Genomic DNA, 23737 nt, shown 5'->3' on the forward strand with positions numbered 1-23737 from the left:
AACAGCAGCATGTATTCCGAGCCCCTTTCAAGTTTAGTTACAGTGCTGTCATGTTCAATCAAACACTGTTCCAAGGATTAGGATGGGAGATTTGAAGCCAGCTCGTTGAAAAGAGGAAGAAAAAAAAAGTAATTCTTTAGATGGCGACTTCAATAGCCCTGAGTGCAAAATTACTACCGCACTACCATGCCCATGGGGGCCGTTTTAATGACAGCTCACAAAGATTGGCTTCACCCGCCACGATTAAGGTTACCCTTCATGATCAGAGGCAGAGCAATACAAACAGTTAGTCCAGGAAAACAAGTGAGAGGTTTCACACAAAGACACCTGCCCACTCAGCAACTCCTTGTATAGTTTCAGCCATGGGGCCTCGCCTGTAGCTACCTGGCTAACAAGTCCAAAGTCCTGTGGATGATAGGAGAGTGACAGCAGGCTGGCAAGCTACCTTCTCTCTGATTAATATTTCATCTTGGAACTTTGGCCCTAAGATGTATCATACTTGTCTGAGTCTTAGATGACTTAGTGCTGAGACTACAAAACCAGGGACTTCAACACTATTTAAAATCTGTCTCTTGCAACTTTTTTTGACAGTATGTCAAATGTTTTCACCAATAAAGAAAACTGCTTTTACTGTTGTGGCTGGTCACTGTATTTTAAACCTGATGGTCATAACTCATTTGCATATTATTTTTATGTAACTATATGTATTTAAAATGTACAATTTTAGAGGTATGTTCATAATATTGTATTAAAATATTTTAAAAACACAATATTGTGAAAAGATAGAAATTACAAATATATACCATTTCAGACAAAAAGGAAATTTCACTGTAGGTTCTGGGCCCAAAATTGCAGTGTCTGGCAAATCAATGTTACATTCTATCCTTTGCTCATCCATCATTGGTGGTTTACTGGCAGAACTCTGGGGGTAAATATTTCTCTTATCAGATTTTCCTGGCAAGCACACCTGGTATATAGCACAATTTATCATATCCACTTACAGCACAACATAATGAGGCATAATAAACAAGCTGAACCTTCATTTGAGTATTTTCATTTTGTGGAAAAATACATTTCTGAGGGTTTGAAAAAATGTCCAGTTCAAGGACACAGTAGTGAGAACCGTGTCTCTGTTTAGTGTCCTGGCCTGGCTCAAATGAAATACGCTTAAATGAGTGTGAAATCAAAGAACTGACACATGCCTGGGTTCTGCAGTGCGTATGCCATCACTTGGTGGTCTCTCAATACGTTTCACGTTCTGAGACATGGCACATGTCTTGGTGAAGTGTCTAGCATTTTTTTTTCTAAATGGTTTATTAAAATATTTACCCATGCTGCTCTGTCACTTGGAGAAAATGAGAAAACGAGGATGCACAATCAATAAGCAGCAAAGGCAAAGTCCAATTATGTAAAAGTGTAAATTATAGATTTGGTGTGGTGCCAAGGACATGGGCACTCTTGCTCTCTTTCTTATACACACTCTCTTTCTCTCTCTTTTGTATTCACGCACAGAAGAAAATATGAAATTCTAATGTTTTGAGCCACAAGCTATTTCAAGTGCAGTGTGACTACATAGTGTACATGTGAGACCATATTCAAATTTGGACTCTTCAGCATCGGGGTGCACATTTTTGCTGAAGGTTTATGAAAAATGCATCTATTAATTCATTATTTCGATTGAACCTGTATTATAAAACCCGACACTGAAACACAACAGTGATTCTGTCTGCCTCAAGTTTCTATTTCCATAATTTAATTGAGGTCACAAAAGCAGCTTTGAAGAAAGTCAAAAGTTATGGGGCACAAGCTTTACCACATGTTTGCATCGACCTTTAATTTTGTGAAATATGTGTTACACAATCCTCAGCTTCCATGGGTCAACCTCAGTGATTATTCATAGCGAAAAACTAGCAGCTGTTGACTCTGACAGCCACATTCCTCTCTAGCCTCCTGCGTTTCAATTTGTCTTACAGCAAAAAGCCCTTCCGTTTTTAAATACCAAGCAGGGCTTTTTCCCACACAGGTCCTGCTGAGGTGAAGAATCCCACTCCTGCCACCACAACAGCAGATACACCAGGGTCTTCTGAGAGGTTAAAACATTCTGCCTATGTTGGAGGAGGAGAGATGAAGAGGAGGGGGAGGGAGGAGAAGAGGGTCTCTCTGACAGTCAGAAAACAGTCCCTCACAGCGTTCGCCCCAGCCTCTGCTGCAAAAACAACACTTGAATTCCTAACAGCGAGTGCCAGGTGGTCACAAGATGAATTCATCAGGGCAATGCATAACGCAAAAGGCAGAGATTATCACATTGCAGCAGCCCTAGGGCCATGGCAGCGCAGGCTGATTGGAGACATAGAAGGAGGCCCAGGAGAGGCGCTGGTCTTCCCTCTGGCCAGCGGAGAGGTGTCGGTCCACTCCTGGGAGAGATGGAGGAGTAAGGGAGAGAGGAGGGAGGGGGTGGGTGGTTCAGAGTTATGGTTCACCTCGCTACAGGCAGCCCTCCCATTGGGGCAAGAGCAGGCTAGGAGAGGCCTGAAGGCCACACACACACACTAAAATACACACTTGCATTCTGCTTTTCAAAAGACAAATACACAATGATCTTTTCTACCAGATCCTTGGCAACATTTTTTCTTGTCATGGGACTTGTAGTCCCAACAAGGTAAGGGTTAATATCAAACAAGAGTGCTTGTATTCTTTGCCACTATAACCCTGCATTGCTGAATAGTTAAGTCTGAGTAGCTGCACTAGTAACTGTGTGTGTGTGTGTGTGTGTGTGTGTGTGTGTGGTGTGTGTATGTTTTCAAAGGTGATGGAAATCAAGAATCATCTACGCTGCCCAACAACACAATGTAAAAACAGATAGCTACTGTCATTCAGGAGCTCATCAAAATGGCCATCTGGGAGATATGTAAAACCTAAGGGGCATCAACACTGAATATTTGTATGAACTATGTCAGAGCGAGGGTAATATATTCAGTTATCTGCAAGAAAGAAACTTCATGTGCAAAGAGTCAAACTGTTTCACGTTCATATCAAATGATATACATGACAGTCTGTGGTTAATGGTTGATTTCAGTCATTTTACATTATCATTACATGATTTGTAATATGCAATCTTAACTGTTGTTTATTGCCATTACATTACCAGCAGACACAAGTAACAGTATACCAACTCTATAGAAATTATTGCAAACTGCATAATGTTCAGTATAGGCATTGTGCATACTACACAGGTTGAATTTATTTTATTTTTTCTTACACTCAAGTTTCCCTTAACAATCATCACTAAGCTATTAACTAAGCTGTAGACTGCAGTCCACTGCTTCAGTCTGACTAAACTAACCAAGGGAGAAATAAATACCAAATTCATCAATGCTCCAATAAATGTTATTTTTAGTTAAAAGCAACTGTTACAAATGATAACAGATAACACATCTAAATGTCAAAAAGAAGAAAAACAGAAATTTAATTTACAAATTTACAAATTAACCTAAAACATGAAAATATACATGTAAAAAAAAAAAGGATTTGGGTCACCTGTGAATGCTACGTAAAAAGAGCGGGTTGGCCACCCTCATGAAGTGTCGTTAAGCAAGACACTGAACCCCAAATTACTGATGTATAGGGAGAAAAAAAGTATTTCATGTTGGAAAAATGGGTTTGCCGTATGAATGAAATTTAATGTTTAATGCCAAAATATGTTTGAGGATAAACTTGATGAGATGCAAAAACATATATATAGAGAAATAAGTAACGTATACAATTATCTTATTGTGAAGACAAGTTTATCCTGAACCAACTAAAACCAACATACTAAGTACTACCATTTACAGTACACAGATTTGAAACTCAGGTTCTTATCATACTATAACTATAAACTATAAAACTATTATAAAAAGCCACTTTGTGGATTTTTATGTGGTTATAAGATCTTTGAAATTATTCTGATAGCATACGTTTTTGTAGAAAAGTGAGACAATAGATGAGGTTAATTATCTGTCAAATAAAAAGAAGAGGGTGTTATTTAAAGCTATGGTTGTCGCTATAATTTTAATATTAACGAAAACTTGTTATGTGATGGCAACAATAAAAAGAGAAGTGTTTTGGAGGTGGAATAGCATCATTTTGGGGCATGCACTAGTGTAACCTCTGGATGCACTTTCTCAAGTCTGCCATTAATTGTACTTTGACAGTGACAAAATATCATAAACATGAACATAACATACAATATCACAATAACAGCAGGATCAGAGTTGCCACATATTAGTGCCTTTATATAATTGTGGTAAAATAAAAAATGACTATTTATGTTGCAGCTGTTAAAAAAACCTTTTTAAGATTAAGACAGCTGAAACAAGGGGCACTACTAAAACACTGATAGGACTGTAAATTAAACATCATATCATGTTATAGCACAGTATCAGGCCAAATACATGAAACTTTTTCTACTTATTTTCTCCAACTGGTTGATTTCTAATTTGTTTGTTTTTTTAAATAAAAGATCATTAGAAACAGATGATGGTAAAGTGAAATACCTGTCCATTTGAGGTCATCAAATCCCACAACATATGTACATGTACAGTTAATATGCACAACAGTAAACAAATCAATGTGTCAAGTTTGCCTCTTTAATATCCAATATTTATGGAAAGGTGTGTACATCTTTTCTGCTCAAATAAAATGTTTTTAACAAGCTCCTAATGGATGGAGGGAAAGAATAAAAGATAAAAATAAACACTGACCTAAGCAACTGACATTTTTAAAGCAAAAATCAAATCCCCCAGTAATTTGTATGTCGCAGCCATTTCCACCCAGTGTTGTTCACTTTTCTGTCAGTGTTTCTTTCTCTTTCTTATTCTACATAAATTATTGACAGGCTAATTTGGTCTGCTGGCCCTGTGAGACACTGCAGCATCGGCATGACAGCTTTATCTATTAGACTGAACCCAATGACAGGCTTGTTCCGGCTGCGTGTGTGCTTCTGTGCATGTATCTCTGTTCATGCATGTGTGTGTGTGTGTGTGTGTGTGTGTGATGTGTCTGTGTGTCAGTGTTGCAAGTGGGGGGGGTCAGGCTCATTCTCAGTTGCATTAGCACAGGAGCAGGACTGGGACACATCAACATCTTAATCAATATGCGAGAGTCAATTACTGAGGAAGCGCGTGCTTAAGCAAGATCTGATTATTGGGTTCATGTTCAGTCCACCAAATGGACCGAATCAATGCGATGCGATATGTGCTATACCCCACCCCTTCGTCCCTCCTCCTTTCGCGTCCTGTCACCTCACCCCTTCCTCACTCTCCACCCGCTGTCCCCCACCCACCTCACATTCCTTATGGACACTTGAGGAAAGGAAGGGAGGCTGATCAAAGTGACAAAGAGGAAGGATTTATGCTCTGGTACGGCAACTAACAGGACTGTGCTGAACTTGTCCAGACAGCACAAGTGTATTAAGATGAAAAGGCTGGAGGAGTTTCAAGCTCTCAACGAACCTTTAAATAAGTCATATTTGGGTATGATTTATGAAGATATAAGAGGGTAAAAAAACAGTATCATCTTAGAGGATATCTGAATGTGCTCACTACACTCTACTAAACCAAAACACACTTTATAGTGAGTCTGTTTTTTCTTGTGAAGATACACTGCAAACTTAATCCCACTTTTTATGTATTGTTTCAACTGTGGATTTGAATTTGTCTGTCTCTGATGCTTGCTGCTGATTTGTGGGAGCACAGTGGGTTCTGTTGCTTTTCATCATGTCATTCCAGCGCTGTGCAATGATATCTAATATTCTGCACCTCTTCTCAGCCACCCCAGTTCAATAAGGAGTGAAACACTAGTGCCGAGATCTGCCTTTCACTGTAGTATTTTCAGGGGCTTTGTCTTTGTGTTTTAGATATCGGTGGGTTTGTTTTTTTCTCTTTTCAACATTTGGCTGTCATATTTGCTTTTATTGAGGATTCCGTTTGGTGTGCTGCTCCTGTCTATAGCCCGTCATCTTATCAACACGGATCACACAGTAGGTCTGCCGCGCTTCTTCACAGAGAAACCTCGCCGCACCTCAGGCCCCTCCTTGGCCCGGAACCCCACCTCACTGTCGGACCACTTCTTTATTTACCTGACTGAGGACACAACAAAGGAGAAAGGTAGGAAAAACAGGGCGATGAGAAGCTGGGTGGTAGGGAGAGGACCAACAAGGCAAGAAATCAATAGCCCACAGATTTTTAACTAAGGGTTTTTTTTCCTCTCACACTCTGTCTTTTTTTATCTCGTAAGCTGCCAAACATCACCAGTGAAACTTGCACGAGGCAGTAGTTGCCAGAGGGTGAATCATAGCAATATTGATTTGATTATGTAAAAGCTCGGTGGAAGCTCAAGCCAGATGCAGAAATAACTCCTCACCTAGGTCCTGCGGGAGAGTACACACACTGGTTTGGAGGAAAAAGAGAGAGACCGAGAGAAAGACAGAGAGGAGAGAATGAGAAACGAAAAAAATTGTGTTGAGGATAAAAGCATAATTACTTCCCTCTCAGCTAAAATACTTTTTTTTTTTCATTGTCTGAATAGCGCTTCCTTTTGTGGCCCCCTGCCTCCCTTTCTCCAGCCTTGCTGGATGATAATTAACACTGCTCCACTGTACTGAATTAGGAGTTGACAGTTATGAACTCTGCAGAAGAATAGGAAGCTACCTAGGAGCGTGCTACCTTACGTGATCAGATCTGTGTGCGAGTGTGTGTGTTACCAGACAGCACCACGGCAGACAGAAAAGAAAGCAAAAGAAAAGGCAGAGCGTGCTTGGATTCTGATCTATGGCACCCTCTTCTGGACCCACTATCTCTCACTGTCCTCTCCACAGAGAACACAACAATAATTAATGATTTGCATTGCTTTTCTTATTCATCATTAAATAAATAAAAGATAAAGACTATCTATATAGGAATAAGAAGTTAAGTATATTTCTCCTTCTCTTTTTTTTTGGATAAGAGATTGTCTAAAATTCTGTAAGTTGTTCAGACCTAGGCACACATGTAATCTTATATAATGTCCAGTGTGATCTTTCAGTATAACAACCAGTAAGAATTGTATAATCATGACCATGTATTTGCAGTTAAAGGAAAAGACAAGGACAACATTTCATATACAATTTCTAGAATTACATTACTTGTAGGAATCCTTTTCTAAAATTACAAATATAGTTGTGAAGGGCTACGAAAGATTTAGAAACTCCCATATAGGATTTGGCGACTAATCTATCATTTTGCTGGCACACAAAAAGCCAGGTCTGACTAAAAGCGCTCCTGGGTAGGCACTAATTGGGCCACCTTTTTTACAGTGCATTATGGGAGCCACTGATCCAGAGGTCTGTCTTTAACTGCCCTAAATTATGATTCCACCTCACTGAATCTCCACCCCATCGAATGACTGGAACATTGTGGTCAGCTCTCATAATTGGCCTGGGCTGATATCTCATGTAAAATACTAATCAGATCACATGAGTGGTGGGAGTGTCTTCAAAGGGAGATGGGGTTTCACAGAATCTATTTGAGCGTGTGATTAGGTGGGTATAAAATGGGCCAGAATAACAGATCTCATTAAACTGGACTCTATGCCTACCCTCGCTTTTTTCCCCCATCCTTAGAATTTTGCTCATCTGGACTTCCTGTGAATTTTAAAAGGCATCTGTGCTTGTTGGTACAGTAATTCAAAGCAGATAGGTCTGAAATGCTATTGTACCTTGTTCTCCTGTGCTCTCTGCAGGGCTTGTACAGTAGATAAAACGAGGCACAAACACAAAAGATGCGCTGTTGCTTCCACGGTTGAAGAACAATAACTGTGTCTTCACTCTGATTTAATGGATATTTTAAAAATGTAATGAACAGATTATTTCAGACTTTTTCATGGGTTTATTTTGACATCGAATTAACTGGACTTCATTTTAATGAGTCATTGAAATTACATGTTCTCCACAGTTGTTTTACACATTCTTCTCTTCAATAAAAGGCCCCAATTTAAAATCACAAGTCTAAAGACTTCAACTGACCAAGAAAGCAAACCGAGATATTTTGTTAAAGCAAGGGAAGATAATTTTATCAGCTTATTTATATAGGACCTTGCAATTACAGTAAACAGAAACAATTCAAACAAATATCTTTTTTATTTTCTTTTTGACATTTTCTTCAGGGCCTCTTTTTTCAAAAAATATCAACCTGAGTCCAACATGCTATTTTACTTTTAAAAGAAAATTGGAAAAACAACCAGTTTGTCACCAATTGAATTTCTCCCTCATTCTGGATGATTAGGTATTAATGTGATTTAGTGTGAAGGAATGCATGGTTTCATACCTAACTGGCATTGACTGGTTTAAGAGTAAACATCAATCCCAGATGCACATAATCATATTACCAGGCTATTCAGCATTGATTTTTACTTGGATCAAGACAATAGAAAAGGTTGCATGCAAATAAAATAAAAAAGCATTTTAACCATGAGAAGCAGTGTACACAGGGAATCTGAAGGACAGATTGCACTTGAGGTTTGAAGTTTGGAAATAAAAAAATGTTCCTGTGTTCAAACTGATAATAATGCCCAGACTCCCTTCTTACCTGCCAAAAATCTAATTTATCTATTACTGTATCCAGGTAACTTTAGTTAGAAAGGAATCATCTGGTAGCAGAGACTCTTTGCTATTGCTGAATAATAACATTGGAGCTCTTAATTAAGGTCTGTTTCAGTGAGAAGTCCTCACTCCTGTAAGCCCCCTCTTCAGAATAAGGATAACTCCCATTCATTTGGAGGATCTCTTAATGATCACTCCCACACTGGACTCAACCTCCAAATAATACCATGCCTCAATCAGCATATTCTGCAATCAATTCTGAATGGATTTCCTTTGCTGCTGATTACTTTAATAACTTCAACATATCTATTAGCAAATGGGCATGTGAATCTTTGTGATGATTATCATTTAGCTATGAAAGGGGAGGGGAATCATTTAATTAGGGTCCAATATTACTTTTTGCTCAATTATGGCCCTCACATGTTCCTTTTTATTATCTAAATTGCTGTTTTAATACAGTCAAATATTGTTTAAAAAACAAAACAAAATTGGGAATAAAATCACTTAGATTATAATGTCAGATGAAGTTGTTTTTGCTGCTTTGCCCACAAAGAAAAGACCACTATAATGTGCTATGTGAAAGGTAGGCTGTTACAGTATCTGTAGTGTAAATGTTTAAAGCAAAACCTTACATGACATCCTACTATCAAAGTAGCATGCCAATTTGAGAGATATGAAAAAAAGTATTATTACTGATTATTAATAATCAGTGCTAATTCAGTATTACCGAATTTGAGTATTATTGGTGTAAAATTTCAATGCAAGCTTTACACAATTTGCTTATATGGATAATGATAAAATGTCATACAGATTTCAAGTCTGTGTCGATTTAAATAACATGAGGCATGATAGATCATGTCCTGTAAGTCTCTATAATATGATGATTTAATATTGTAATTTTATTTTATCACATATCTTTAGAGCACAGTGTGACACCAGAAAGGGCTTGAAAAAATCAGCAATCATAAAATATTTCAACAACTTTATCCTTTCCTGCTCAAATCTGACGTTGATCTTTTATGTCATTGTAACTGAATATTTACAAAGGCTGAAAAAGAGATTATTTAGGCTAAACACCATCACATTACATTTGAAGAAACATGCCAAATTACCAGAAAAGTTACCGAGGACACTCAATATTCATGCATCAACCCCACCACATACAAACACAGTAGCTACATTTGTCATCCCTGCTGACAGAAGCAACTGGGGAGTGCCATAAAATGTGCATTTGTCATGGCACATACTGATTTGTCAGGAGACCATCATTCATAGTTCATAATGCTCTCCCTCTCTCTGCCTATCCAGCAACGTTAATGTTGTTTAAATGCCCAGTGGAGCTGCACTACACCAGATAGCATCCATCTCCACCAATCAGTCAATCAGTACCTGGGAGAGCCCCAGAGAGCCTCTGGATCAGGCCAGTTAGGGTGCTCTCTGGTCTAGTTAGTGGATTAAGCCCTTCTCTCAAAAGGCTCAGTAGAGCAAGCCACTCAAGAAAGGTAGCGTAGCTGAAAAGTAGTATTTCCTCTGAAACGTATTTGTGGCTTGTGGTCTCAAATGTGTTCTTAATTCCTGGGACACATGTAATTGTTGTACTGTTGGCTGAATGTGGTCTGGTCCTGTGTGGAGAAAGTCTGTGTTGTTTTATATTTCATCATAGAAAAGCTATTTAAAATGTAGAACTGCTGCTCTTGGATGTCATCACATTAAATCAATGTGTGGAATTCCAATTATTCTCCATAAATCATACAAATAAACAATAGAAAGTTCAAATATTCTGATCTGACCCTTGAACCTGAACTGTTATCATTTCTGATCCAGAGATCTTTATCATCAACTTACAATTTACCCTGTGTGCTGCACTTAACTGTGGAATAAACAATTCATGTCTTGCTCCAAAGAAAAAAGACACTGAAAGATACACTTGCCTTTCTTTTAAGGGTACTACAAGTCTGTCCCCCAATTAAAATTAGTACCAATTATGAGTATAACTTCTTGAAGAACCTTACTGTCTACTGCTGCCCTTGTCATGAGCTTTGTGGAGAATACCAGGAGCAGAGGGTTTAAGATAGGACACATCATTCTGTTGGGGGAACTCATGGGGTCATTGAAGGTACACAGGCTTTTTCCCCCCGACGCATACAAGCATTCAGAAATTAAAAAACACTGCAAGGAAAAACAAGCAAATGCTGCAATTAAAGGCCAATCCTCCTCATATAAAGCAAAATAAAAGCACTGTACAAATGGCAATAAACTGTGGATAATGACCTCAGGATGCCAAAGTAATATTTTTTTCCCCCCTTTTTAATTGTAGTTGTATTTACCCTCACCGTTTCATGTTACGGGGTCGGGCTTTTTAAACTTTTCACAGCTGCGTGGAAGGGAAGGGGACAGCATCCTGAGGCGCTTTCAGGCCCTGGTGAGGGGAGTCGCTGTGCCAGCTCCCAAGACTTGGATTCATTAGCCGCTTTAGCAGTACAAACATTACCTTAAATGGTGAGGCCATGTGCTGGCAAGGACCCACTCTCGCCTTGTTTCAATTACATGGAATCAAACATTGCAGGTATGCTAGGCACAGGGTCTTTATTGAAAGAGGGGAAGGGAGGGAGAAAGTGGTTTACAAAGCCCTTGCCCTCCCTCGCCTGTGAAAGCCGGCCTTGTTTTATTTGAAAACTATTGTAAAACAAAAGAAAGTGGTAGTTTGGCAAACAGTTGTGTTTTCAGTAACAATGTGATATCTTTTATCTTTAACAAAGCTGTGCTAACTATTATATGCAGAATTTTATAGTGAGGTTCCTTTGATTTTATGTGACTTGTCAGCCTTGTTAAAACGTCTGAAAAGATTAGAGCTGGATTATACGTGTCACTCCTCACATGTATGTGTTTCATTATGAACCTTGGACTGATCCTCAGTTTGCAGGGCAGCATTCAGGCTGTTTGCATCGTTTCGGGGACTCCTGGAGTGCCCACAGCTGGTGCCAAAATAAGGCCTTGTACCTCATTGCCCTTACACCACAAAACAGCTCTAATGTGCTCACACATCTACCATCTACTAGGAGTCTTACAGGTAATGAGGTCACTGCATTGGAAAGGGATCATGAACACATTTCTATAATGTGACCCAACTGGAGGGAATTAGATGGTATGGCAAGTCAGTACACTAAAAACTCACACTCACATAGAGGGTAAGGTGCAAAGCTGAGGAGTTCAGAAAATATCAAAATGGCAGCCAGGTTTATGATAAGGTGTTGAGACCACTATAGCACATGCAGTTAGAATGCTATGCTTTTTGGACAGCAAATCTAACATAATAATGTACAAAACAAAGCACTCTGTTTGGACTAAATGAGCAGAAATAACTGTTATGTGCCCTATGTAGCAAGATGAAATAAAAATAAAAGGTGATGTGTTCTCTATTAATTATTAATATATTAACTTGGGGGAACTTAGGAACTAACTACTCCATGACCATGCCAAAGTAAAGCATACTCCCTACTGCGCAAGAATTACTCTGCATTGCCCTGTTATGTAAGCCTGCATCACCTGTGATATGCAGACCCAAAGAAGACTAAAACCAACTTTACGAAACATTGAAACACAGATGAGCATTTCTCTTTTCCAAATAGTACATAATCAATAGGAATGCTTTGCTAACACTCAATTCCAACTTGGTATCACTCTCCAATTGATTGACAGGACTTTAAATACAAGGCATAAAACAGGACTGAAAAGTTTGTACTCTTCAATGCAAACACATTGAAATTGGTGTGAGCTTTAGTGTGGCTGTAGCAAAAATGGCCCTAAAGTTTTCATTCGGGTTAGTAGGAGTAAAAACAAAATAACTTTTCCAGCAATTGGATGAGCCTTTAACCACTTATCAGGGACAGAAACACTGTTCCAGAAACACTGTCAAAGTTCTCTTAGGTTTCTTCTGGCTATGGACAGAATATTGTGACAATAGACAAAAAATATACAAAACATATAAATTTGCTGTTTTTATGTGGAAGTCACAGCAGTGCTATGAAGACTAGAAAGGGTGAATTAAAATCTGGCAGCAGTACTGAAGATTCACATTTGTGATTTCCTGCAATGCAGTCATTCTCTGTCCTACATTATATTCAAACGTGTTAATTTTATGTGAGCAAAGTACGGCTATGACACTGTTATAAAAGTTTATAGACTGTCTTGTCAGCTCTTTAGCAACATCACTTATACATCGCCGTGCCATCCAAAATCAATACAATATTTTTCTCCCAATAAATAATGTAGGCCTGAAAAAGGTCCAAATGCACGCATCGACAGTTGGCTGCAATTAGGGGGCGGCGGCAGCAGTAACTGATGACAGTCCCTCCCTCCCTCCGGCTCACATGGGATCAGCAGAAAATGAAGACGCGGAGACCACTTTGTCACCGGCTGAGGGTGGACCTGGAAATGACTCCTAATGGAAAAAGGGCTCCCTGAGCCGCCACTGCATCTGCTGCTCCAAGCACTTTCTCCGGGCCAATGGGCCAGCCCCAACCAGTTTCCAGCTCCCTTTATCTAAGCCTTTAATATGCTCTGGGCAGCCAGCAGCGACAGCAAGCTGAGGTCAGGAGGCATCAGTGGTTGAGTGTATGTGTGTGCCTAGTCTCTACACATTTGTGTGTGTGTTGTGAGAGTGGACGACAGCAGAAAATACCATTGATACGAGGCTACCAGCTTGAGGGAAATGATAAAACACCTGTCAACACCAAACAACAGAAATTAGAAAAAAGGAGGAGCAAGATTGTAGATGAATTAAAAAAGAAACATCTTAAAAGACTAGCCATGCTACAGTCCCTGTGAGGCTGCAATGCTCATTACACACCAGAAAACAAAAGAAAGACAACGTTGTTTTCTGATATCCTTACTACTATTAGGGCAACATAATATAAGTTTGGTATGAGTACCGAACCAGAAAAATTACTATGTTGTTACCTAAATCAAAGGGGTTTGTTCTCTGTACAGTGGACATCATCGGTTCTGTCTGTCAAGCTCAGCTCTACATTCAGACAGTCATCATGCTAACGTTCGAATGCTATAATGCAAGTTAAAGAGTGGGTCACACTGACTGTCCCTATTATATTATACTGAGAATAATATGATAAACTCTTAGCTTTTGCACATATCACTGCTGCTGTTTTAGCCAGCCTATACAGCCTACCTCTACACCACAAAATCATGAAACTGGAGTGGTGTGTTGGCATTCGTCTCAAAGTACAGCTGAGTTTGACAGAAATTCAATCATTAGTTCTATGTGTATCCTGTCATGTGTGTTGAAAAGGTAAAAAAATTGACTTACGGGTGGCACTAAATGAACAGTCAAGGATCACCAAAATTAGGATTCATCCTCGGTGGACCATGAATGTCTGTACCATATTACATGACAATCCATCTGGACATTTTATTCTGAACCAACGGACCGACCAATCAATTTGGTCTGTTGATTTACCAATCAACAGACCTACATTCGTATCCCTTGAGCCATGCCACTAGCATGTCTAAAAATGAAAATGAAGGTACTATGGGATAAAACTGCTCCTGCCACTTGGGATGCTGTGTATACTTTTTCAGTTTTCCCAGACATTTTATCTAACTCCTGTGGCTCCCAAGCATATTACTCTCAAAGGACTTTTTTAGCTCTTCAATTACTTCAGGAAATTCAGTGAGAGATAAAAATAAGTACCAAAGCAGTCAGAGATTATGAACCATACTTGCAGCACTGTACACGCTACATTCTGGGACTAACTTTCTAAACAGGCTGCTCTGAGGGGGTGACAGAGACGGTAGAATAGAGCCTCCCTTTGTGTCACTGTGCCCTGGCCTGCAGGTGTCTTCAAGTGATGGAGAGGGCTCTGGGAAACATTTATATCTCAAATCCACTTTATCGACCGTGCCCCTGTCAGAGCGGTGCTAGCAGTGGTAGGGGGGTTGGAGGAGAGCAAGTGGCTCTTAGCACACACGCTGACACTGAAGGAGCCTCCACCACTCACTCTTTAACTGTGAGTCTGGAACTCTTTATGGTGATTGTTTTATCAGCGTTCCTGTCTGTCCCCCGGGAGGCTGGGGCCCAAGGAAGATGACCCTCATTTTCTGAAAGCAAAGTGTTCAGTATTGATCAGTAGGAATGAGCAGTCCGTGACATGGGTTAATTTACTGGACCTAGGAAGGTTCATTGTTTCCTGTCATTCCTGAACCCATAGCACTGACCTTTACTAACCTGTCCTGCCATGCACTGTGTGTGTGTACACATGGACACCCAGACACACACACACACAAACTACAAATACATACTGCTCAAATGACTCCACTGTTCACTGCCTAACCACAGAAAGAGAAAAAGTGAGATCGACACATTGACAAACAGATGGACAGATAAAGACAAAGAGCAACCATCCCTTCCGCAAAAAAATAACCCTGAATTCAAGAAAGTTTCCCATCGTTTTCTATAAAAACCGCAATGGGAAAAGAAAACCAGTATTACTACAGGTATACCCCTCTAACTGGCGGTAAACTGTTAAGGAAACTTAATGAGGCTGATGGTTGATAAATAGAGCGATACATCTGAAACTATCATAGACCTATTGCACCTGTATTATGAAACATCTGCTAGGTCGGAAATGTATTCCACAGATAATTCACTAAATATGCAATTTCCCATTCAATCCACCACAAACTGAAAAGGACTCAATATCTGAACATCTTTTAGACAAGATATAATCAATACTAAATTCATAACCTGTGCTCTGAGTATTGAGGATGACAGAGGTCAAAGGTGAGTGACTGTGGGTGAAAAGGCCAGTTTAGTTACATCGAAAGGTCAAAGCCTTAATGTGAGGCTCAATTGCTAAACTTATTAGGGGCATGGCCTAACAACCAAAATACATAGTGTGGGGTTATATCACTTTTGATAATGTAAACCAAACATAAACAACAGAACAAAAAGGGGAAGAATTTCTGAAGAATACCTGTAATAGCTGCTTTTCACAAACAGGTGCAATAGGCATGTAAAAGGTTTAGCTTCTTCACAATGCCTGGCTCTAGTTTCATATGAAATGTTATTTTTGCTTTTTAAACTGTGTATATCGACAGTATAATAGTGATATTACTTTAGGGTACCTGCTGTATGTTAGTAATCATACATCATTTATCAAAAACACTACATGGAAAATGTATTTACTTCACAGCTTAAACGATTTGTGTATTAATCAATTAGTTGATCATCAGAGAATGATGTGGCAGCTATTTTGATAATAAATTCATTGTTCTATTTTAAACAAAACACCAAATATTCCCTGGTTCTTGCCTCTCACCTTTTAAGATTTGCTGCTGAACATCTTTGCAATTTGATGACATCACCTTAAGCTTTACAGTAGGAAATTTCAACGGGCATTTTTCATGATTTCCTTACATTTTATAGACAAAATGATTAATCAATTAATTGAGAAGGTAATCTGCAGACTAATCAATAATTCAATTAATCATTAGTTGCAGCCCATATATACATAGTTTAAATTTACTCTACTGTACTGTATCTCTCTATCAGCCAAGGGAAAATAATTAATCACATTTTGATCTAGGGTGCACAGTAGGGAAATTCAAAATGATGAAATAGTAACAATATCAAGATAATCAAGATAATAATTCATACATGCAAAGCAGCAAAATACAAACAGCTTCAGCTCAAACTCAAGATGTGTCTGTTGGTTCAGAATTTCCAGGATCGCATTTGCCATGTTTGGTTAACATGGTGGTTAGTTTTATTTATTTTGCCCATTTTATGCAGGATTCACCCAGCTCAGGATGGAGATTGGGAGGTAATAAATCCGTGAGGTGTCATCTCGCTCCCCTCCCCTCTGCCTGGCATCTGCGAGTGCTATGCCACTTCTGATTAGTGCCGCCTTTCCCTCCCAGAAAGCCAGCAGACAGGAACAAACTGATTACTGCCCATCTTCAGGGGATTGGAGACACCTAACAGGAGGATTACATTAACATATTAACGGACGCCCCTCACCTGCAGCCCTCCTAATATCAGTACCATGCTTCTTTATTTTTTAGGGAGGGGGTGTGGTGTATGTGTGGTGTATTTCATCTTCAGATGGAGAGCAAATAAAAAAAGAAAGATAGTGATTCCCTCTCTCTCCCAGGGTGCGCTATCTGTCATTGATGATAGGTGAAGAGGAGAGGGGCGCCTTTGAAGTTTTTCGACATAAAAGGCGCAAATAAACGCAAACACATCCTTTCAGCTATTCACATGAAATTAGGACCTGCTGAAGACAGGGGTAGGAAGCTGGCCTCCGCAGCCACACCTAATCACTCTGACGGCAAGAAAGACTTCAGTCGATGCTCTACTGGGAACATCAGAATTAAGAATGAGGAAAAAAAAGTCAAAAAAGAGTGCTTTAATCTGCCTCAGCTACTTTTCCACTGTTTTTAACAATGTTCTGTTGAAACAAAACAACAAACAACGAGCAGAAAAAGAGAAAAGTTTTGCCGCCCTCTGAAATAAATATGAGGAAACTTTAAGTTCGTTGACAGAATTGTGGATGAAGTTGACTCTGGCTGTGATATCTTCAGTCTTTGATATTTTCACTGTGGAAAAATCATAGCATGATCCTATGAATCAATTACAAGGGTGGACGGGATAGTCCCTCCTATGAACTACCTCAGAGTACGGAGTAACAGCACAGACAGTGATAGTTATCAGAACTGTTAAGTGTGAGGGGGCTCTTCTGTCATTATTATTTGAAGCACTGCTCCAGACAAAATGAGCTAACTGCCAAAGGAGATAAAGGGATTTAGAGATTCAAAAGAATAGAGATTTAAAAATTAATGGTGGAAAGGATTTGCCTTCATGTTTCTACAACTTGTAAGCGGAACATGACTTATAAAGAGTCAAGGAGACAAATTGCTTTTTAGAATAAAGTGATGGTGAAAGGGAAAAAAACAAGCTGTGAATATTTAATGGGCACCACAGCCTCTTCACAAACAAATCAATATAGTGATAGTAAACATAAGGAGACTCATACTGTGGCATGCAGGCCGGGAAAGAAGGGAGGACAGGTGTCAGCTGGCCCAGCCACAGAGTTTAGGTTTATCTTGACATTTCTGAAGGTTAAAAGATTGTAACTGTCTATCTGTGTCAATCACTTGGCTCAAAGGTCACAGCTAGTCTATTTTTCATTAATTATACCTTCAGATGTCTTCAGAAGACACCTAACAATCCCAACTCCCTAAACAACGACCGCTGAAAGGTTGTAGGAGAGGAATACATACATAAATTTATAATTCAACATTTACACTGAAGGCTTGGTCACATCTGATTTCAGACAATGTTTTATATTTGCTCTCTGTAATTAAAAAGGACAGTGATCCTTGCTACTGTATGTTTATTACAAAACAAGAGTACTTGAAATTAATACTTTAAATAATGCCTTACTTATCAGTCTGTGGCAGAGTCTGAACTCTGCCATTCTGTCACTTTCTCTGTGATTATAATAGGTGGAGCTGCTGTTTCCCTCCTGATTTTCTTTTAGTGTTCAACATGCCTAAAGCAGCATTTTATTTTATCTAATTTCATTTTATTTCTGCCGCGCAAATTTGTAGGACAAGGTGCCTGGGAAACTGAATAATAGAAAATATGGTCTGATGAGTCATCTTTCACATTTTTATACATCTGGATGAATATTCCTTTTCACGAAAGCCAAAGTTGTCTGCAAACTTAAACATGATGGTGGATCTATAAAGACATCAACTGCCATCTACCGGGAGCCATTAGCCCTAATGATTGCTCTGCAGTGTCGCATAGTAGAACTCTATAAAGAACTAGAAAAACATTTTACACTATCAGTTACACCTCACAATGCCCATTTCCCTCATAGCGTCCACATATTCCAGGAATTCAATTGTAAGGGTGGGCTAATGATCACAATGCCTTCCATAGCCTTCCAAGTAATCAGATGTAGACATCAATAAACTTTTATCAGATGCTCTGGAGCATGGGCATTATATAAAAGAAATCCAAGGAGGACTTGAGGACTTGTTCTGAAGGCAAATAAAGGTGCTTTGAAAATCATATAGTTTTAGGTGTTTATTATGTTTTGACTAGTCCATGCATATTTAAATTGAACCATCAGTATTCTATACCTAAATTTAAAAAACATATTTGCAGCAGTAGCCAAGCCACTTAGAGAAACAAAATTACAATGTAAGACACATTGAAAACTTTTACTTACACAATGGTTGTATGTAAGGCTTCAATGAAAATATTTCATTCCCCATGGGACTGTAGAGATAGCGACACACAACATCTCAAACCGGTGTCTGATTTAAGGAAACTGGTTTCTGACTTCTGCAAACTGGTTTCAACCATGGGTTTGACATAATCAGACTTTAACAGATGGATTGATCTCATCTGGGGAGCCTTCTGGAAGCTCAAGGCCCTCTGGAGAAAAGGCAGGAGTCCATTGGAACTTAAGCTAGCCATATTCGGGTCCACCTGCCTCTCTATTCTCACTTAGGTTGTGAGGAATGAATCATAACACCACCAACAGCCAACAAGCTGAACTCAGTTGGTACCAGCTGCTATTGTATTCTTCTTGGGGTAAAGAGAGCATAAACGCAATTCAAACTAGCCATTCTCCAATGTGTTTGAGCAATTTTGTTAGTGGATGCATGATGCATGAAACTCAAGACAAAACCTGGATGACTAGTAATCACATTCATTTACCAACCAGAAACAAGAGGTCTTTATGTAGGTATGTGTACTGAGACCAAAGAATCCTAAGGAATACTGCTTCACCTGTTTCTCTGAAGTCCCTTGCACCCTCTTTCACAAAGGATTTGGCCTTTCTAAAACTTTAAAGCTTGTGGACATAGTTGTAAAATTTACTTGACATTTAAGCACTTACTGTTTTTATATTGCTGCTGTAATTCAGACTATTTAGTTTTACTTATTGTGGGTAAGCCTTGTGAACAGGATTTTACAGTTTGCTTGTCCATTAATCTGCCTGTCACCTTTGACCTCCTCTGGAGCACTAAATGCTTTTCATGTCTTACCATGCGAAACAAGGCTGAAATAACAACGCTTCTCTTTCGCTCAGGGGGCAAGTAAGAAAATGGCACACAACCTGAAGTGAACAATAGTATGTGCACTCAGAGCACCTCTCAAAGCATTCCCTGAGCAGGATACTCCACCGCTGTGACCAAGCCCTAAAGTGAGCGCTGGACTCTTCTGAGGCATGAAATAATAATAACATCCCACTTCCCTCTCCCTGCTAGAGCGGTGGGGAGGAAAGTATATGAGGGCCTTCTATTGTCACCGTTCACTAGAGAGATCCCAGTATCCCAGAGACTTTAATGGGAAAGACAATAGGGCTGGCCTAAAAAGGCTTCGCATTAAAATTTAATCAGAGACTTTTGTCTCTCACTGTATGTGACCATGTGTGTGTCTCTGTGTGCCTGTGTGTGTGTGTGTATGTGAGTGTAAATGACTACAGGGACAGGTAACAGCACTCACAGCCCATCTTCATCCCCTCTCGTGTTGTTTGTTTCAAATTCATCCCTTTCCTGTACCTTGGGAGAGTTATTTCATTTTCTCCCAGGTGTGTCACTATCCTCCTTTAACCACCCAACCACATGGTAACGGCTCGAAAAAATGTTAAGGCCAAATTGGATTAACACCACGGTCTATGGTCTGGGCACTTAACAAACACAGATGCACTTAAGGGGGCCCACAGAATGATTTGTGACTGAACAAAGAACGGGAGAGATGGAGCCTGGGCATGACCACAGGACTGGTGTAATATGTCATCTACCGGAAGAGCTATCAGCTCAGCCTACTGGAAAAGGAGTAAACTCCCAAGTGCTGAAGGTAAATTATATAGTGTCAAGTGCTTCTGTCCTACTTTTGTGGCTAAGACAAACATATTTTTTTGCATCAAATCACAAGACTTTTGACTAGTTAGAGGCAACTTGTTTACAGTTTTGTATTCTCTTTAATAGACACAGCTTTTCTATGGAAGAATATGTCTCAGTTTAATTATATAGGTATGGACATCTGTGCATATGGATATATTATATAGGTAGGATTATATAAAGGTAAACTGAGATAGAAACTTTTTTATTTAACCAACAAAAGTTGCCTCATCTTTGAATCTGGAGTTTGGTGTTTCCTTACTAACCAAAAATTATTTATTTTCCTTTTTAATTTTTTAGCATTCTTCTGGGCCAACCACTGCAACAAATCAATAGTGGAGGTTAACATATTAGTATGATGAATGTGTTGTCTTACAATTGGGAGGCCTGACCCCAATAAACCTTGACTAAATTCTAACATTATGCAGCTGTGGCCTGTTGCATTGGAAGGATTCAGAAAAAAGCAAGCTCATTACTCTCTCTCTCTCACTCTCTCCCTTTCTCTGTCTATGTATCAAGTTATAGGTGTGTTAGAGAATGCATAAATGCATATGATTGTGTCAGCCGGTTCTATTATCATTCTAATGTTTTAAATGGATGATTAGAAGAAACATTGCATAAACACCAGAGGGTTAAAGGGTAAAGAAGAAAGTGCTGTAAGACACCAGCTGCTAGTGAATTGATGATTCATTAACTGAGGTTCTGCACACTACAAATGAGGTTTAATTTACATACATATATACTGTATATATATATATATATATTTAGCTGATATGGAATGTATCACTCTTCACTGCCTTTTGTGCTATCTTTAATTGTACTTTATTTCCTTCATACTTTAGAAAATAAGCTATTAATAAATGCTAATTCTACAGGGCCATATCACTTTCATCTGGTGACATTTCATGGCGAGGCTTAGCCATTGATTACCTCTCTTTGCTTTGTAATTGTTTCTTCAAGGTACTGTGATCCTGTGTGCAAGTTAAGTTCCATGTATGGATTTCTTTCCAATTAACGTTGGAATTATTCACAGGGGGCTCACCCTTGACGGCCTGCAAACAATGACATAACATTGGAAAAACATTTTTGAACCAATCGATGAGAAACAACCAAATGATGTTGGCTGAATGATAAACAGCTTGGACTTACACCATCAGGCTCTTAAGAGGTCTGATGTCAAGTAGAGTGACACGCACACACACACATAAACACGCTGCGAATAGGCTTGATCTTGTAGTCTCGAAGGCAGCTCGTTCTGCAAGGTTTCTGCAACACCTGGAGATGGGGAATGAGCAGGTAGGGAGTCGAGACCTATGGGGAACACTGTTCCAAAGGAATGGCTTTATGGAAATGAGGGTTAAAGGGAGCATCGTCCGTCCTCTGATAGGGAGCCTATGAAGTGCTGACACATGCACCCCACCCCCACCCCACCCACCAACATGAAACCATGTTATATGAGAGGGGGTCACCGTTCCCCCTAATCACGGCCGTGACATGACATGCTGTAGGTTGCCCCTCAGTGTTAAATATTTATGTCAGGACTGCCGTACTGCCTTGATGGCTGTCAAGACTTTGACACATTCTCGCTTTCTCTATCTCTCTCTCTCTTTCTCTCTTTCTGTTTCCATTAAAATTCAACAAAACAAAAGAACAGCAGAAAAACACAAAAACACAAAGGCATAAGCTAAAGGTAGAGGCATTTATGTATTTATAACAGCAACCAGCCATTAGAATTGACACCTTACTGTATATGCAAAGGCATGCACTATTTTCAGGTGCTTCTTTGTGTCATTCAAAACTCCATGCCTCAGTGTGCATGGACGCCGAAAGTCCAATTGGAGACTGTCCCAAAGACTGTGGATGAAAATGATCTGTCTAGCCATATCTATGCACAATTCATTAGACTCCTTTTAAGTTTGTGTTCTAATTATTGTTGTCTTAGTTGAATAAACTACAATAAACTAAACTGTGATGGCAAGGCCAACACATGGCTTTATATCCTCTCTTGATTAACGTCCATTGTTTATCTAGGAGTGATTTCACTCACATGACCAAATCCAAAAGACTTTGGGGGTGACTGAGATCACAGGAGACAGTGCTCTCCTCCTCTAGCCTTGCTGGCTCCCCATGATAGGTGTCAAAGATATTCTAATGAATGTCAGAGTACATTTCAGGGGGCCATGCTCCGTACAAACCACTGGAGTGGCCCATCTTATGGGGCTGCCAAACCCCCTCCACTCTAAGCTCCCCACAACCACTCTCTTCATGTTCAAGAGGGTTAAGAAGATTAATCAATGTCAATGTCTTTTCCCTTTTGAAGCCAATAAGGTGCACACTGTCTGGCCATGCCCAACAGAACATCACTTTGTTCCGTCGCACAGCCGCCCCTTCGCTGCCCTCACTGACCCCCCAGCAGTCCCACTTGTCAAAGTCAAGGGGGCGTTTGGCGTTTGGTAGAGACTGGCCTTCCAGATAGCACTCAGCTCCGCCCTGCTTGACCTATTCTCTGATATTTGACTACTCGGTTGCAAGACACTTGCTCTTTCGAGCTGAAATGTCACTGGGGCATCTTGTCAGTTCACAGACACCTCAGCCTGACAAGCGATTTTACTTTGGTGTGCTACAAGGCAGAAAATACAGGGCCGTGGCCGTGGCCTTGAAGCGCACAAACTGTCAGCTAGCCAGCAGGGCTACTCGATACTGACTTACAGGCCCAGGGTTAAGGCACAAGAATTGTTAAAAAAAATGTGTAGCTGGGACATTATATCAATATCTGGAAAATTATGCTGGCCATGCATGAGAAATGAAAGCTGTAGTCCTGTGTTCTCTGGGTATAACAGCATGAGTTGAGAGAGCATATAAACTTAAATGGGGTGTTTGGTTTAATTAATATGATGACAACAAACTTAACAAAGTAGGTATCCTGGTAGCTAGACATATGGCACAAAAGGTCAACTGATAACCTATGACTTGCACTAAGTTTCTACCCCCTTTTACCTCTCGTACTCTCACCCCTCCTCTCCATCCTCTCTTTTCTTGTCATTTCGACCCCCCACTAGTCTATTCACCTTTAAGGTTTTTACTAAATCAGCATGTTCTTCAGTTAAACGAGGGAAAGCACACTGCTCTCCCCTTTCTTTGACCGCCAGTGGCATTGCAGCATGAAAGAGAAAGATGGGGATT

At 39.7% G+C, this 23737-nt stretch overlaps 1 long non-coding RNA gene across 2 annotated transcripts in view; it reads right to left on the minus strand.

The window, feature by feature from the left end:
* Positions 1–1811: 1811 nt before the first annotated feature.
* The window catches only part of LOC122873348, a 53940-nt gene continuing 32014 nt past the window's right edge, over positions 1812–23737 (minus strand). Inside the window, exon 5 of one of the 2 annotated variants that reach the window (XR_006377403.1) lies at positions 1812–2414. This is a non-coding gene — a long non-coding RNA (uncharacterized LOC122873348). Of the gene's footprint in view, positions 2415–4236; positions 6123–23737 lie in introns of those variants that run through there. The other variant, XR_006377402.1, reaches the window with a different exon arrangement.

The sequence above is a fragment of the Siniperca chuatsi genome, linkage group LG3 (genome assembly GCF_020085105.1).
Source record: "Siniperca chuatsi isolate FFG_IHB_CAS linkage group LG3, ASM2008510v1, whole genome shotgun sequence".
NCBI lineage: Eukaryota > Metazoa > Chordata > Actinopteri > Centrarchiformes > Sinipercidae > Siniperca > Siniperca chuatsi.